General features: G+C 39.4%; 23 non-coding genes across 23 annotated transcripts; all 23 read left to right on the forward strand.

Annotated features, from left to right (window-relative positions):
• The first annotated feature begins 42 nt into the window (after window positions 1–42).
• LOC137492330 (5S ribosomal RNA) lies at window positions 43–161 on the forward strand. The gene has a single exon (XR_015944481.1). It is a non-coding gene; the product is annotated as a 5S ribosomal RNA (ribosomal RNA).
• Window positions 162–219: 58 nt separating this feature from the next.
• On the forward strand, window positions 220–338 carry LOC137492331 (5S ribosomal RNA). The gene has a single exon (XR_015943859.1). It is a non-coding gene; the product is annotated as a 5S ribosomal RNA (ribosomal RNA).
• A 58-nt stretch (window positions 339–396) lies between these two features.
• LOC137492332 (5S ribosomal RNA) lies at window positions 397–515 on the forward strand. Its single transcript, XR_015943860.1, has one exon. It is a non-coding gene; the product is annotated as a 5S ribosomal RNA (ribosomal RNA).
• A 58-nt stretch (window positions 516–573) lies between these two features.
• On the forward strand, window positions 574–692 carry LOC137492333 (5S ribosomal RNA). Its single transcript, XR_015943861.1, has one exon. It is a non-coding gene; the product is annotated as a 5S ribosomal RNA (ribosomal RNA).
• A 58-nt stretch (window positions 693–750) lies between these two features.
• On the forward strand, window positions 751–869 carry LOC137492334 (5S ribosomal RNA). Its single transcript, XR_015943862.1, has one exon. It is a non-coding gene; the product is annotated as a 5S ribosomal RNA (ribosomal RNA).
• A 58-nt stretch (window positions 870–927) lies between these two features.
• Window positions 928–1,046, forward strand: LOC137492335 (5S ribosomal RNA). Its single transcript, XR_015943863.1, has one exon. It is a non-coding gene; the product is annotated as a 5S ribosomal RNA (ribosomal RNA).
• A 58-nt stretch (window positions 1,047–1,104) lies between these two features.
• LOC141383694 (5S ribosomal RNA) lies at window positions 1,105–1,223 on the forward strand. The gene has a single exon (XR_015943864.1). It is a non-coding gene; the product is annotated as a 5S ribosomal RNA (ribosomal RNA).
• Window positions 1,224–7,032: 5,809 nt separating this feature from the next.
• LOC148682062 (5S ribosomal RNA) lies at window positions 7,033–7,151 on the forward strand. The gene has a single exon (XR_015943865.1). It is a non-coding gene; the product is annotated as a 5S ribosomal RNA (ribosomal RNA).
• A 58-nt stretch (window positions 7,152–7,209) lies between these two features.
• Window positions 7,210–7,328, forward strand: LOC148682063 (5S ribosomal RNA). The gene has a single exon (XR_015943866.1). It is a non-coding gene; the product is annotated as a 5S ribosomal RNA (ribosomal RNA).
• A 58-nt stretch (window positions 7,329–7,386) lies between these two features.
• Window positions 7,387–7,505, forward strand: LOC148682064 (5S ribosomal RNA). Its single transcript, XR_015943867.1, has one exon. It is a non-coding gene; the product is annotated as a 5S ribosomal RNA (ribosomal RNA).
• Window positions 7,506–7,563: 58 nt separating this feature from the next.
• LOC148682065 (5S ribosomal RNA) lies at window positions 7,564–7,682 on the forward strand. The gene has a single exon (XR_015943868.1). It is a non-coding gene; the product is annotated as a 5S ribosomal RNA (ribosomal RNA).
• Window positions 7,683–7,740: 58 nt separating this feature from the next.
• On the forward strand, window positions 7,741–7,859 carry LOC148682066 (5S ribosomal RNA). Its single transcript, XR_015943869.1, has one exon. It is a non-coding gene; the product is annotated as a 5S ribosomal RNA (ribosomal RNA).
• A 58-nt stretch (window positions 7,860–7,917) lies between these two features.
• LOC148682067 (5S ribosomal RNA) lies at window positions 7,918–8,036 on the forward strand. Its single transcript, XR_015943870.1, has one exon. It is a non-coding gene; the product is annotated as a 5S ribosomal RNA (ribosomal RNA).
• Window positions 8,037–8,094: 58 nt separating this feature from the next.
• Window positions 8,095–8,213, forward strand: LOC148682068 (5S ribosomal RNA). The gene has a single exon (XR_015943871.1). It is a non-coding gene; the product is annotated as a 5S ribosomal RNA (ribosomal RNA).
• Window positions 8,214–8,271: 58 nt separating this feature from the next.
• LOC148682069 (5S ribosomal RNA) lies at window positions 8,272–8,390 on the forward strand. Its single transcript, XR_015943872.1, has one exon. It is a non-coding gene; the product is annotated as a 5S ribosomal RNA (ribosomal RNA).
• A 58-nt stretch (window positions 8,391–8,448) lies between these two features.
• Window positions 8,449–8,567, forward strand: LOC148682070 (5S ribosomal RNA). The gene has a single exon (XR_015943873.1). It is a non-coding gene; the product is annotated as a 5S ribosomal RNA (ribosomal RNA).
• Window positions 8,568–8,625: 58 nt separating this feature from the next.
• Window positions 8,626–8,744, forward strand: LOC148682071 (5S ribosomal RNA). The gene has a single exon (XR_015943874.1). It is a non-coding gene; the product is annotated as a 5S ribosomal RNA (ribosomal RNA).
• Window positions 8,745–8,802: 58 nt separating this feature from the next.
• LOC148682072 (5S ribosomal RNA) lies at window positions 8,803–8,921 on the forward strand. Its single transcript, XR_015943875.1, has one exon. It is a non-coding gene; the product is annotated as a 5S ribosomal RNA (ribosomal RNA).
• A 58-nt stretch (window positions 8,922–8,979) lies between these two features.
• LOC148682073 (5S ribosomal RNA) lies at window positions 8,980–9,098 on the forward strand. Its single transcript, XR_015943877.1, has one exon. It is a non-coding gene; the product is annotated as a 5S ribosomal RNA (ribosomal RNA).
• Window positions 9,099–9,156: 58 nt separating this feature from the next.
• On the forward strand, window positions 9,157–9,275 carry LOC148682074 (5S ribosomal RNA). The gene has a single exon (XR_015943878.1). It is a non-coding gene; the product is annotated as a 5S ribosomal RNA (ribosomal RNA).
• Window positions 9,276–9,333: 58 nt separating this feature from the next.
• LOC148682075 (5S ribosomal RNA) lies at window positions 9,334–9,452 on the forward strand. Its single transcript, XR_015943879.1, has one exon. It is a non-coding gene; the product is annotated as a 5S ribosomal RNA (ribosomal RNA).
• A 58-nt stretch (window positions 9,453–9,510) lies between these two features.
• Window positions 9,511–9,629, forward strand: LOC148682076 (5S ribosomal RNA). Its single transcript, XR_015943880.1, has one exon. It is a non-coding gene; the product is annotated as a 5S ribosomal RNA (ribosomal RNA).
• A 58-nt stretch (window positions 9,630–9,687) lies between these two features.
• On the forward strand, window positions 9,688–9,806 carry LOC148682077 (5S ribosomal RNA). The gene has a single exon (XR_015943881.1). It is a non-coding gene; the product is annotated as a 5S ribosomal RNA (ribosomal RNA).
• The last annotated feature ends 36 nt before the right edge of the window (window positions 9,807–9,842 follow it).

Raw genomic sequence — 9,842 nt, forward strand, 5'->3', positions numbered from 1 at the left:
TTGGCAGCTGATTTAAATAGCCAACGCTTGACAGCCTCTTTCCCTTACGGCCATACCACCCTGGAAATGCCCGATCTCATCTGAACTCGGAAGTAAAGCAGGGTCGGGCCTGGTTAGTACTTGGATGGGAGACCGCCTGGGAATACCAGGTGCTGTAAGCTTTTTGAAGTGCTTCATTTGGCAGCTGATTTAAATAGCCAACGCTTGACAGCCTCTTTCGCTTACGGCCATACCACCCTGGAAATGCCCGATCTCATCTGAACTCGGAAGTAAAGCAGGGTCGGGCCTGGTTAGTACTTGGATGGGAGACCGCCTGGGAATACCAGGTGCTGTAAGCTTTTCGAAGTGCTTCATTTGGCAGCTGATTTAAATAGCCAACGCTTGACAGCCTCTTTCGCTTACGGCCATACCACCCTGGAAATGCCCGATCTCATCTGAACTCGGAAGTAAAGCAGGGTCGGGCCTGGTTAGTACTTGGATGGGAGACCGCCTGGGAATACCAGGTGCTGTAAGCTTTTTGAAGTGCTTCATTTGGCAGCTGATTTAAATAGCCAACGCTTGACAGCTTCTTTCGCTTACGGCCATACCACCCTGGAAATGCCCGATCTCATCTGAACTCGGAAGTAAAGCAGGGTCGGGCCTGGTTAGTACTTGGATGGGAGACCGCCTGGGAATACCAGGTGCTGTAAGCTTTTCGAAGTGCTTCATTTGGCAGCTGATTTAAATAGCCAACGCTTGACAGCCTCTTTCGCTTACGGCCATACCACCCTGGAAATGCCCGATCTCATCTGAACTCGGAAGTAAAGCAGGGTCGGGCCTGGTTAGTACTTGGATGGGAGACCGCCTGGGAATACCAGGTGCTGTAAGCTTTTTGAAGTGCTTCATTTGGCAGCTGATTTAAATAGCCAACGCTTGACAGCCTCTTTCGCTTACGGCCATACCACCCTGGAAATGCCCGATCTCATCTGAACTCGGAAGTAAAGCAGGGTCGGGCCTGGTTAGTACTTGGATGGGAGACCGCCTGGGAATACCAGGTGCTGTAAGCTTTTCGAAGTGCTTCATTTGGCAGCTGATTTAAATAGCCAACGCTTGACAGCCTCTTTCGCTTACGGCCATACCACCCTGGAAATGCCCGATCTCATCTGAACTCGGAAGTAAAGCAGGGTCGGGCCTGGTTAGTACTTGGATGGGAGACCGCCTGGGAATACCAGGTGCTGTAAGCTTTTCGAAGTGCTTCATTTGGCAGCTGATTTAAATAGCCAACGCTTGACAGCCTCTTTCGCTTACGGCCATACCACCCTGGACACGCCCTCTAGTGTGAGTTAGAGTTGGTGCACTGCAGGAAGTGTGAGGTGGCAGAAGGAAGAGAGAGGCTCTTCCATTTTGGCAGTTTTGTTTTTTATTTTTAGTTTTTGTATTACAAAGTTTACTTTAATTGTTTTTTCAGTTAAAGATTATTTTTAACTAACCCCAAACAGTAACACTGTTTTGGGGTTAGTAAAACAACAAAATGGACACTATGGAGAAAGAGAATGGACAGGACACAAATGGAAAAAGGAACAGAGAACAAGGAAATGCTACTAACATGCTTGAAAGGACTCAAAATGAAGATGCCAGAGAAAACAGCAATGAGACATGGGCAACAGTTGTTTCAAAGAAAAAAGAAGGAAAAGGAGGCGATCAAGAAAAGAAAGGGGATCTACAATCAACTGCAATTATTGAAAGTGTAAAGAATACTGAAGGACAAAGGAATGCTTTAAGTCAAAAACAACAGATGCTGAACAAAATAAAGAAGCAAGCAAGATATCAAAGAGAGTACAAGAAGGAAGCCACACTAACAATGATGGTAAGAGACATTGAAAACTCTACTATAAACAACATAATCAAAGCAGTGGAAGACAAAGTCGGGATTGGCAAATTACTTGGACTGAGAAGAAAAAACAACAATGAATTTGAACTGACAATGGAAAGTGAAAAAGAATGCGAGATATTGTTAAACGGACTGATGATTAATGGAGAAGAATGTGAGATGAAAAAGCTGTGTGCAACAGAAAAAATGGTATCTTTCCTGAACTTGCCCAGTTATATACAGGATGAGGAGATACAACAAAAACTAAGTAATTGGGGAGTAACTCCGATACTTCCAATAAGAAGAAAATATCATCCGGGAACAATGGTGGCAGATGGAACACGCTTTGTCAGAGTAAAATTTCCCAAAGAAGTGAAATCTTTACCGTACAATGTTGGCTTCATGACGGAAGAAGGGATGCAATATTTCAGAGTGATTCATGATAATCAACTGAAAATGTGCAGACTCTGCTCCAGTACAGAGCATGAGAAGAAAGACTGCCCAAATTTCACATGCAGGAGATGTCTTCAGCAGGGGCATTATGTGCGGGACTGCGAAGTTCCGCAGTGCCAGGGCTGCGAGAGGGCATTGACAAGATGTAACTGTGAAAAAGAGGAGGAAGTTGAAAGGATGGAAATACAAGCATCACTTGAAAATACGGCAACAGAAAGGAAGGAGGACAAAACAGGAGAAGAAAAAAACACAGAAGAGAACAGAAATGAGCAAGAGGATAAAGAAATGGAACTGGGAGAAGGAGCAAACAAGGAAGAAGGAGAACCAAATAATAGACAATTTGCTGACGAACAATATGATGAGGACACTACAGAACTGAACATTGAAGAGAGACAGGAGAAAACAAGGACTGAGGACAATGAAATAAGAGCAATAAATGAGGTAAGAGGAATGGATTTTGAAAGGGGGAATTATGGACTGGAAAAAAAAGAAAAAGGAAAAAAGATAAAAGATTTAAAATCAAGATCTAAAAGTGGCTTAAACATTGAAATGGTTCTACAACGGCAAAAAATAAGAAGAGAAGAGATTAAAGAAAGAATGGAAAGGAAGAAATTTGAAAAGGGAGATGCAAGAAACATTTGTTTAAGTGACAGTGACTCAGAATGAATGGTGGTTATTGGTTTATTCAATAATTATACTAATGAGTAATGTATGTGTGGTATCATTGAATGTAAGAGGATTGTCCAAATGTGAAAAGTTTGAAAGATTAACGTGTTTAACAAAAAAGTGTGATATATTATGTTTACAAGAGACAAAGTGGGAAAATGAGATTAAAAATGAAATGAGAAAATTATGGAATGGTGAAATATTTAGTAATGGGAATATAGAAAAGAATAGAGGAGTAGCAATTTTAATAAAAAGAGGGATTTTTGAGAAAGTAGAATTAGACTATAAAGACACTAATGGAAGAATAATAATTGTAAAAGTTCTGTATGGTGGGAAAAGTTTTAGAGTATGCAACATACATGCACCAAATGAGGAAAAGGACAAATATAACTTTTATAAGGAAATAGATAAGCTAATAGAAAAGAATGAAAACATATTTATTTTAGGAGATTTTAATATTGCCATGCAAAGAATAGATATAGATGACTCAATGAATTTTAGAACAGACAGAGGGAGGAATGAACTACAAAATTTGATGAGAAAATGTGATTTGGTAGATGTATGGAGAGAGCGGAATGGTATGAAAAGAGAGTATTCAAGAAGAGAAATTGCAAATAGGATTTTAAAGCAAAGTAGAATTGACTTGTTTTTATGTAAAAAAAATGAAGTACAATATGTTAACACAATTTTATATAAAACCTATAGTGAGAGTGATCATGATTTTTTATGGATAACAATGAATTTTAATGAGATTGAAAAAGGACCCGGAGTGTGGATACTTAACACTGAGCTGTTAAAAATAGAAAGTTATAAAATGAATATAGAAAATATAATAATTAATAGTGTAAATGATGAAATGTTTGAAACAGAAACAGGTTTATGGTGGGATAATCTGAAAAATAGAATAAAAGAATACTCAATAAATATATCAGAAAAAATACAAAAGGCCAAAAAATTCAAAGAAAATAAAATTAGAAAAGAATGGAATGAAGAAATGAGTAAAGTAAATGGGATAAATGTTGACAAAATAATTGAATTACAGGAAAAGCTGAAGAAAATTGAAGAAGAAAAGTGTAAAGGAGTAATTATTAGAAGCAGAGCTAAAGACATTGTAGAAGGAGAAAGAAGTACAAAATACTTTTATGAATTAGAAAAAACAAGACAGAGAGCAGCTGTAATAAAATGTATAAAAACACAAGATGGGAAAACTGTAGAAGACAAAGAGGGAATTTTAAATGAAACTAGACGATTTTATAAGGAATTATTTACAGAAAATGGAGTTAATTTAAATGATGAACATTTTTTATTAGAAAAAATAACAGCAAAATTAAATAAAGAGGACAAGGAAATGTGTGAGAGTGAGATAACAGATTTAGAAATAGAAACAGCTATTGATCAGTCGAGAAATGGGAAAAGTCCAGGAATAGATGGACTACCAGTTGAGTTTTATAAAGTTTTTAAAAATGTTTTAATTCCTATTTTAAATGAAATATACAGTGATATTTATGAAAAAGGGGAGTTAACTAATAGTATGAAGAAAGGAATGGTGAAAATGATTTATAAAAGAAATGGAGACAAAGGAGACTTAAAAAATTATCGACCCTTAAGCATGCTGAACACGGACTATAAAATTTTAGCAAAGGTTTTAGCTAATAGATTGAAAGTAGTTGTACCTAACATAATCAAAACAAATCAAGCATATGCAGTTCTAAAAAGAGACATAACTGATGTCATAAACAATATAAGAGATATAATATGGTATATGAGAGAGGAAAAAGAAACAGGATATATAATCAGTGTCGATTTAGAAAAAGCTTTTGATAGAGTGGAACACAAATATATGATGGATGTAATGGAGAGATTTGGTTTTGGAGAAAGATACTTACAATGGATAAAATGTTTATATGCAGATATAACAAGCTGTATAAAAGTAAATGGTTTTTTAACTAAAGATTTTAAAATAACAAGATCAATAAGACAAGGATGTCCAATGTCAGCACTATTATACACACTTGTATCTGAAACATTAGGATTAGCAATTGATAATGAAACGCAAATACGAGGATTATGTATAAAAGGAACAGACTTAGAACACAAAATATTTCAGTATGCTGATGATACTACTTTAATAGTAAAAGATATTAAAAGTATTGAAAAAGCAGAGGAAATTTTAAACAGATATTGCAATGGAACAGGAGCAAAAATTAATAAGGAAAAAACTAAATACATGAGACTGGGAAAAATAAATGTTTTACCAGAAAAAATCAAATTTAAAGAGGAGAAAGTTGATATGAAAATTTTAGGTATAAGGGTTGGTGAAAATGAAAATGAAACAAGGAATTTAATGTGGGAGGAAGTTTTAAAGGGAATGGAGAAAAGATTACATTTCTGGAAATTAAGAGGTTTGTTTTTAAAGGGGAAAGTTTTAGTTTTAAATTCCTTATTTTTATCAAAAATGTGGTATGTTTTAGGTACAGTGAGTTTGCCAATGAGTGTGTATAAAAAGATAAAAGCTATTGTTTTAGATTTCTTATGGGATGGAAAACCTTCCAAAATAGCTTATGACACCATAATTGGTAAAGTTGAAGAAGGAGGCTTAGGTTTAATTGATCCTCTAATCAGAATGAAAAGCATAAGAATTAAAACTGTAAATAAATATTGGAAAGAAGAAAAACATGTATGGAAAGATGTGATGAGGTATTTTTTAAATAAATGTGGGGAAATGCAAGAATATATATTATGGATGAAGCCCAAAGAGAATATGATGAATAAAGTTCCAGAATTCTATAAAGAGGTTATTAAAGCATGGGGAGATTTTAGAAAGCATATTGATTGTTCATTTAGTAAAGAAGAGATTTTAAAGCAGCCACTGTTTTTAAATGAATACATTAAAGAAGGGAATAATACTATTTTTTATAAGAAATGGTTTAATGCAGGAATAAAGCAAATTAAAGATATTTTATATGAAGTGATACCTGGTTATGTACAGGCGCACGTAATAAAAGATGCAATAATAGAAAACTATGAAAACGAAACTAAAAGAGTTATTGAAAAGCAGCTTAACAACTTGAAAAAAAATATACCAAAAGAATGGAAAGAAATTATAGAAAATAAATTTGAAATGCACAGCGATGAAGGAAGGGTGATAAACTTTAAAGAAAATCAATATGCTTTTAAAGATGGTATACTGAAAATGTTCTATTCTTGTTTACGTAAAGATGTTTTTGTTACACCCAAAGCAGAAGAGTACTGGAAAAGATTATATCCCAATATTGAAAAGAAGGAAATATGGCAACATGTAAGAGCTTGGTGGAAAAGTCCCGTTTTAGAGAATTTTGATTACATTTTAAGACAAAACTGTATATTAAGTGAAATGAGATTGTGTAAAATAGGTTTGGCAAATGATGCAAGATGTAAAGTTTGTAATGAAGAAGATGAAGGTATACTACATTTGTTTTTTAAATGCAAAGAGTTAAAATGTTTTATTGGAAAAATTAAAGAAATGCTAAATGAAATGGGGATTGAAAATGAAGTTGTTGATGAGGAATGGGAAACATTATTTTTATTTGGTTGTAAAACAGAAGGTAAAAACACAAGGTTCATAAACTTCTTTTTAACAGTTGCAAGAAATGTGATATGGAATAGAAGGAATATTGTTAAACAAAAGAATGGCAAATTGTCTGTGTGTAAATTGTTTCAAAGAAAAATGTCTGAACTGCTTAATACTCTTTTCTATTACTGTAACATGAATGACAAGATTGATGTATTTGAAAAAGACTTTTTAAATGGGAATACATATGTTCAAATGGCTTTATATAATGTAAATGTATTATTACCTGAATGTAACTGTTTTTAATTTTTGATATAAAAAAAAAAAAAAAAAAAAAAAAAAAAAAAAAAAAAAAAAAGAAATGCCCGATCTCATCTGAACTCGGAAGTAAAGCAGGGTCGGGCCTGGTTAGTACTTGGATGGGAGACCGCCTGGGAATACCAGGTGCTGTAAGCTTTTTGAAGTGCTTCATTTGGCAGCTGATTTAAATAGCCAACGCTTGACAGCCTCTTTCGCTTACGGCCATACCACCCTGGAAATGCCCGATCTCATCTGAACTCGGAAGTAAAGCAGGGTCGGGCCTGGTTAGTACTTGGATGGGAGACCGCCTGGGAATACCAGGTGCTGTAAGCTTTTCGAAGTGCTTCATTTGGCAGCTGATTTAAATAGCCAACGCTTGACAGCCTCTTTCGCTTACGGCCATACCACCCTGGAAATGCCCGATCTCATCTGAACTCGGAAGTAAAGCAGGGTCGGGCCTGGTTAGTACTTGGATGGGAGACCGCCTGGGAATACCAGGTGCTGTAAGCTTTTTGAAGTGCTTCATTTGGCAGCTGATTTAAATAGCCAACGCTTGACAGCCTCTTTCGCTTACGGCCATACCACCCTGGAAATGCCCGATCTCATCTGAACTCGGAAGTAAAGCAGGGTCGGGCCTGGTTAGTACTTGGATGGGAGACCGCCTGGGAATACCAGGTGCTGTAAGCTTTTCGAAGTGCTTCATTTGGCAGCTGATTTAAATAGCCAACGCTTGACAGCCTCTTTCGCTTACGGCCATACCACCCTGGAAATGCCCGATCTCATCTGAACTCGGAAGTAAAGCAGGGTCGGGCCTGGTTAGTACTTGGATGGGAGACCGCCTGGGAATACCAGGTGCTGTAAGCTTTTTGAAGTGCTTCATTTGGCAGCTGATTTAAATAGCCAACGCTTGACAGCCTCTTTCGCTTACGGCCATACCACCCTGGAAATGCCCGATCTCATCTGAACTCGGAAGTAAAGCAGGGTCGGGCCTGGTTAGTACTTGGATGGGAGACCGCCTGGGAATACCAGGTGCTGTAAGCTTTTCGAAGTGCTTCATTTGGCAGCTGATTTAAATAGCCAACGCTTGACAGCCTCTTTCGCTTACGGCCATACCACCCTGGAAATGCCCGATCTCATCTGAACTCGGAAGTAAAGCAGGGTCGGGCCTGGTTAGTACTTGGATGGGAGACCGCCTGGGAATACCAGGTGCTGTAAGCTTTTCGAAGTGCTTCATTTGGCAGCTGATTTAAATAGCCAACGCTTGACAGCCTCTTTCGCTTACGGCCATACCACCCTGGAAATGCCCGATCTCATCTGAACTCGGAAGTAAAGCAGGGTCGGGCCTGGTTAGTACTTGGATGGGAGACCGCCTGGGAATACCAGGTGCTGTAAGCTTTTTGAAGTGCTTCATTTGGCAGCTGATTTAAATAGCCAACGCTTGACAGCTTCTTTCGCTTACGGCCATACCACCCTGGAAATGCCCGATCTCATCTGAACTCGGAAGTAAAGCAGGGTCGGGCCTGGTTAGTACTTGGATGGGAGACCGCCTGGGAATACCAGGTGCTGTAAGCTTTTCGAAGTGCTTCATTTGGCAGCTGATTTAAATAGCCAACGCTTGACAGCCTCTTTCGCTTACGGCCATACCACCCTGGAAATGCCCGATCTCATCTGAACTCGGAAGTAAAGCAGGGTCGGGCCTGGTTAGTACTTGGATGGGAGACCGCCTGGGAATACCAGGTGCTGTAAGCTTTTTGAAGTGCTTCATTTGGCAGCTGATTTAAATAGCCAACGCTTGACAGCCTCTTTCGCTTACGGCCATACCACCCTGGAAATGCCCGATCTCATCTGAACTCGGAAGTAAAGCAGGGTCGGGCCTGGTTAGTACTTGGATGGGAGACCGCCTGGGAATACCAGGTGCTGTAAGCTTTTCGAAGTGCTTCATTTGGCAGCTGATTTAAATAGCCAACGCTTGACAGCCTCTTTCGCTTACGGCCATACCACCCTGGAAATGCCCGATCTCATCTGAACTCGGAAGTAAAGCAGGGTCGGGCCTGGTTAGTACTTGGATGGGAGACCGCCTGGGAATACCAGGTGCTGTAAGCTTTTTGAAGTGCTTCATTTGGCAGCTGATTTAAATAGCCAACGCTTGACAGCCTCTTTCGCTTACGGCCATACCACCCTGGAAATGCCCGATCTCATCTGAACTCGGAAGTAAAGCAGGGTCGGGCCTGGTTAGTACTTGGATGGGAGACCGCCTGGGAATACCAGGTGCTGTAAGCTTTTCGAAGTGCTTCATTTGGCAGCTGATTTAAATAGCCAACGCTTGACAGCCTCTTTCGCTTACGGCCATACCACCCTGGAAATGCCCGATCTCATCTGAACTCGGAAGTAAAGCAGGGTCGGGCCTGGTTAGTACTTGGATGGGAGACCGCCTGGGAATACCAGGTGCTGTAAGCTTTTTGAAGTGCTTCATTTGGCAGCTGATTTAAATAGCCAACGCTTGACAGCCTCTTTCGCTTACGGCCATACCACCCTGGAAATGCCCGATCTCATCTGAACTCGGAAGTAAAGCAGGGTCGGGCCTGGTTAGTACTTGGATGGGAGACCGCCTGGGAATACCAGGTGCTGTAAGCTTTTCGAAGTGCTTCATTTGGCAGCTGATTTAAATAGCCAACGCTTGACAGCCTCTTTCGCTTACGGCCATACCACCCTGGAAATGCCCGATCTCATCTGAACTCGGAAGTAAAGCAGGGTCGGGCCTGGTTAGTACTTGGATGGGAGACCGCCTGGGAATACCAGGTGCTGTAAGCTTTTTGAAGTGCTTCATTTGGCAGCTGATTTAAATAGCCAACGCTTGACAGCCTCTTTCGCTTACGGCCATACCACCCTGGAAATGCCCGATCTCATCTGAACTCGGAAGTAAAGCAGGGTCGGGCCTGGTTAGTACTTGGATGGGAGACCGCCTGGGAATACCAGGTGCTGTAAGCTTTTCGAAGTGCTTCATTTGGCAGCTGATTTAAATAG

Source organism: Danio rerio, chromosome 4 (genome assembly GCF_052040795.2).
Source record: "Danio rerio strain M-AB ecotype USA chromosome 4, GRCz13ab, whole genome shotgun sequence".
NCBI classification, from domain to species: domain Eukaryota; kingdom Metazoa; phylum Chordata; class Actinopteri; order Cypriniformes; family Danionidae; genus Danio; species Danio rerio.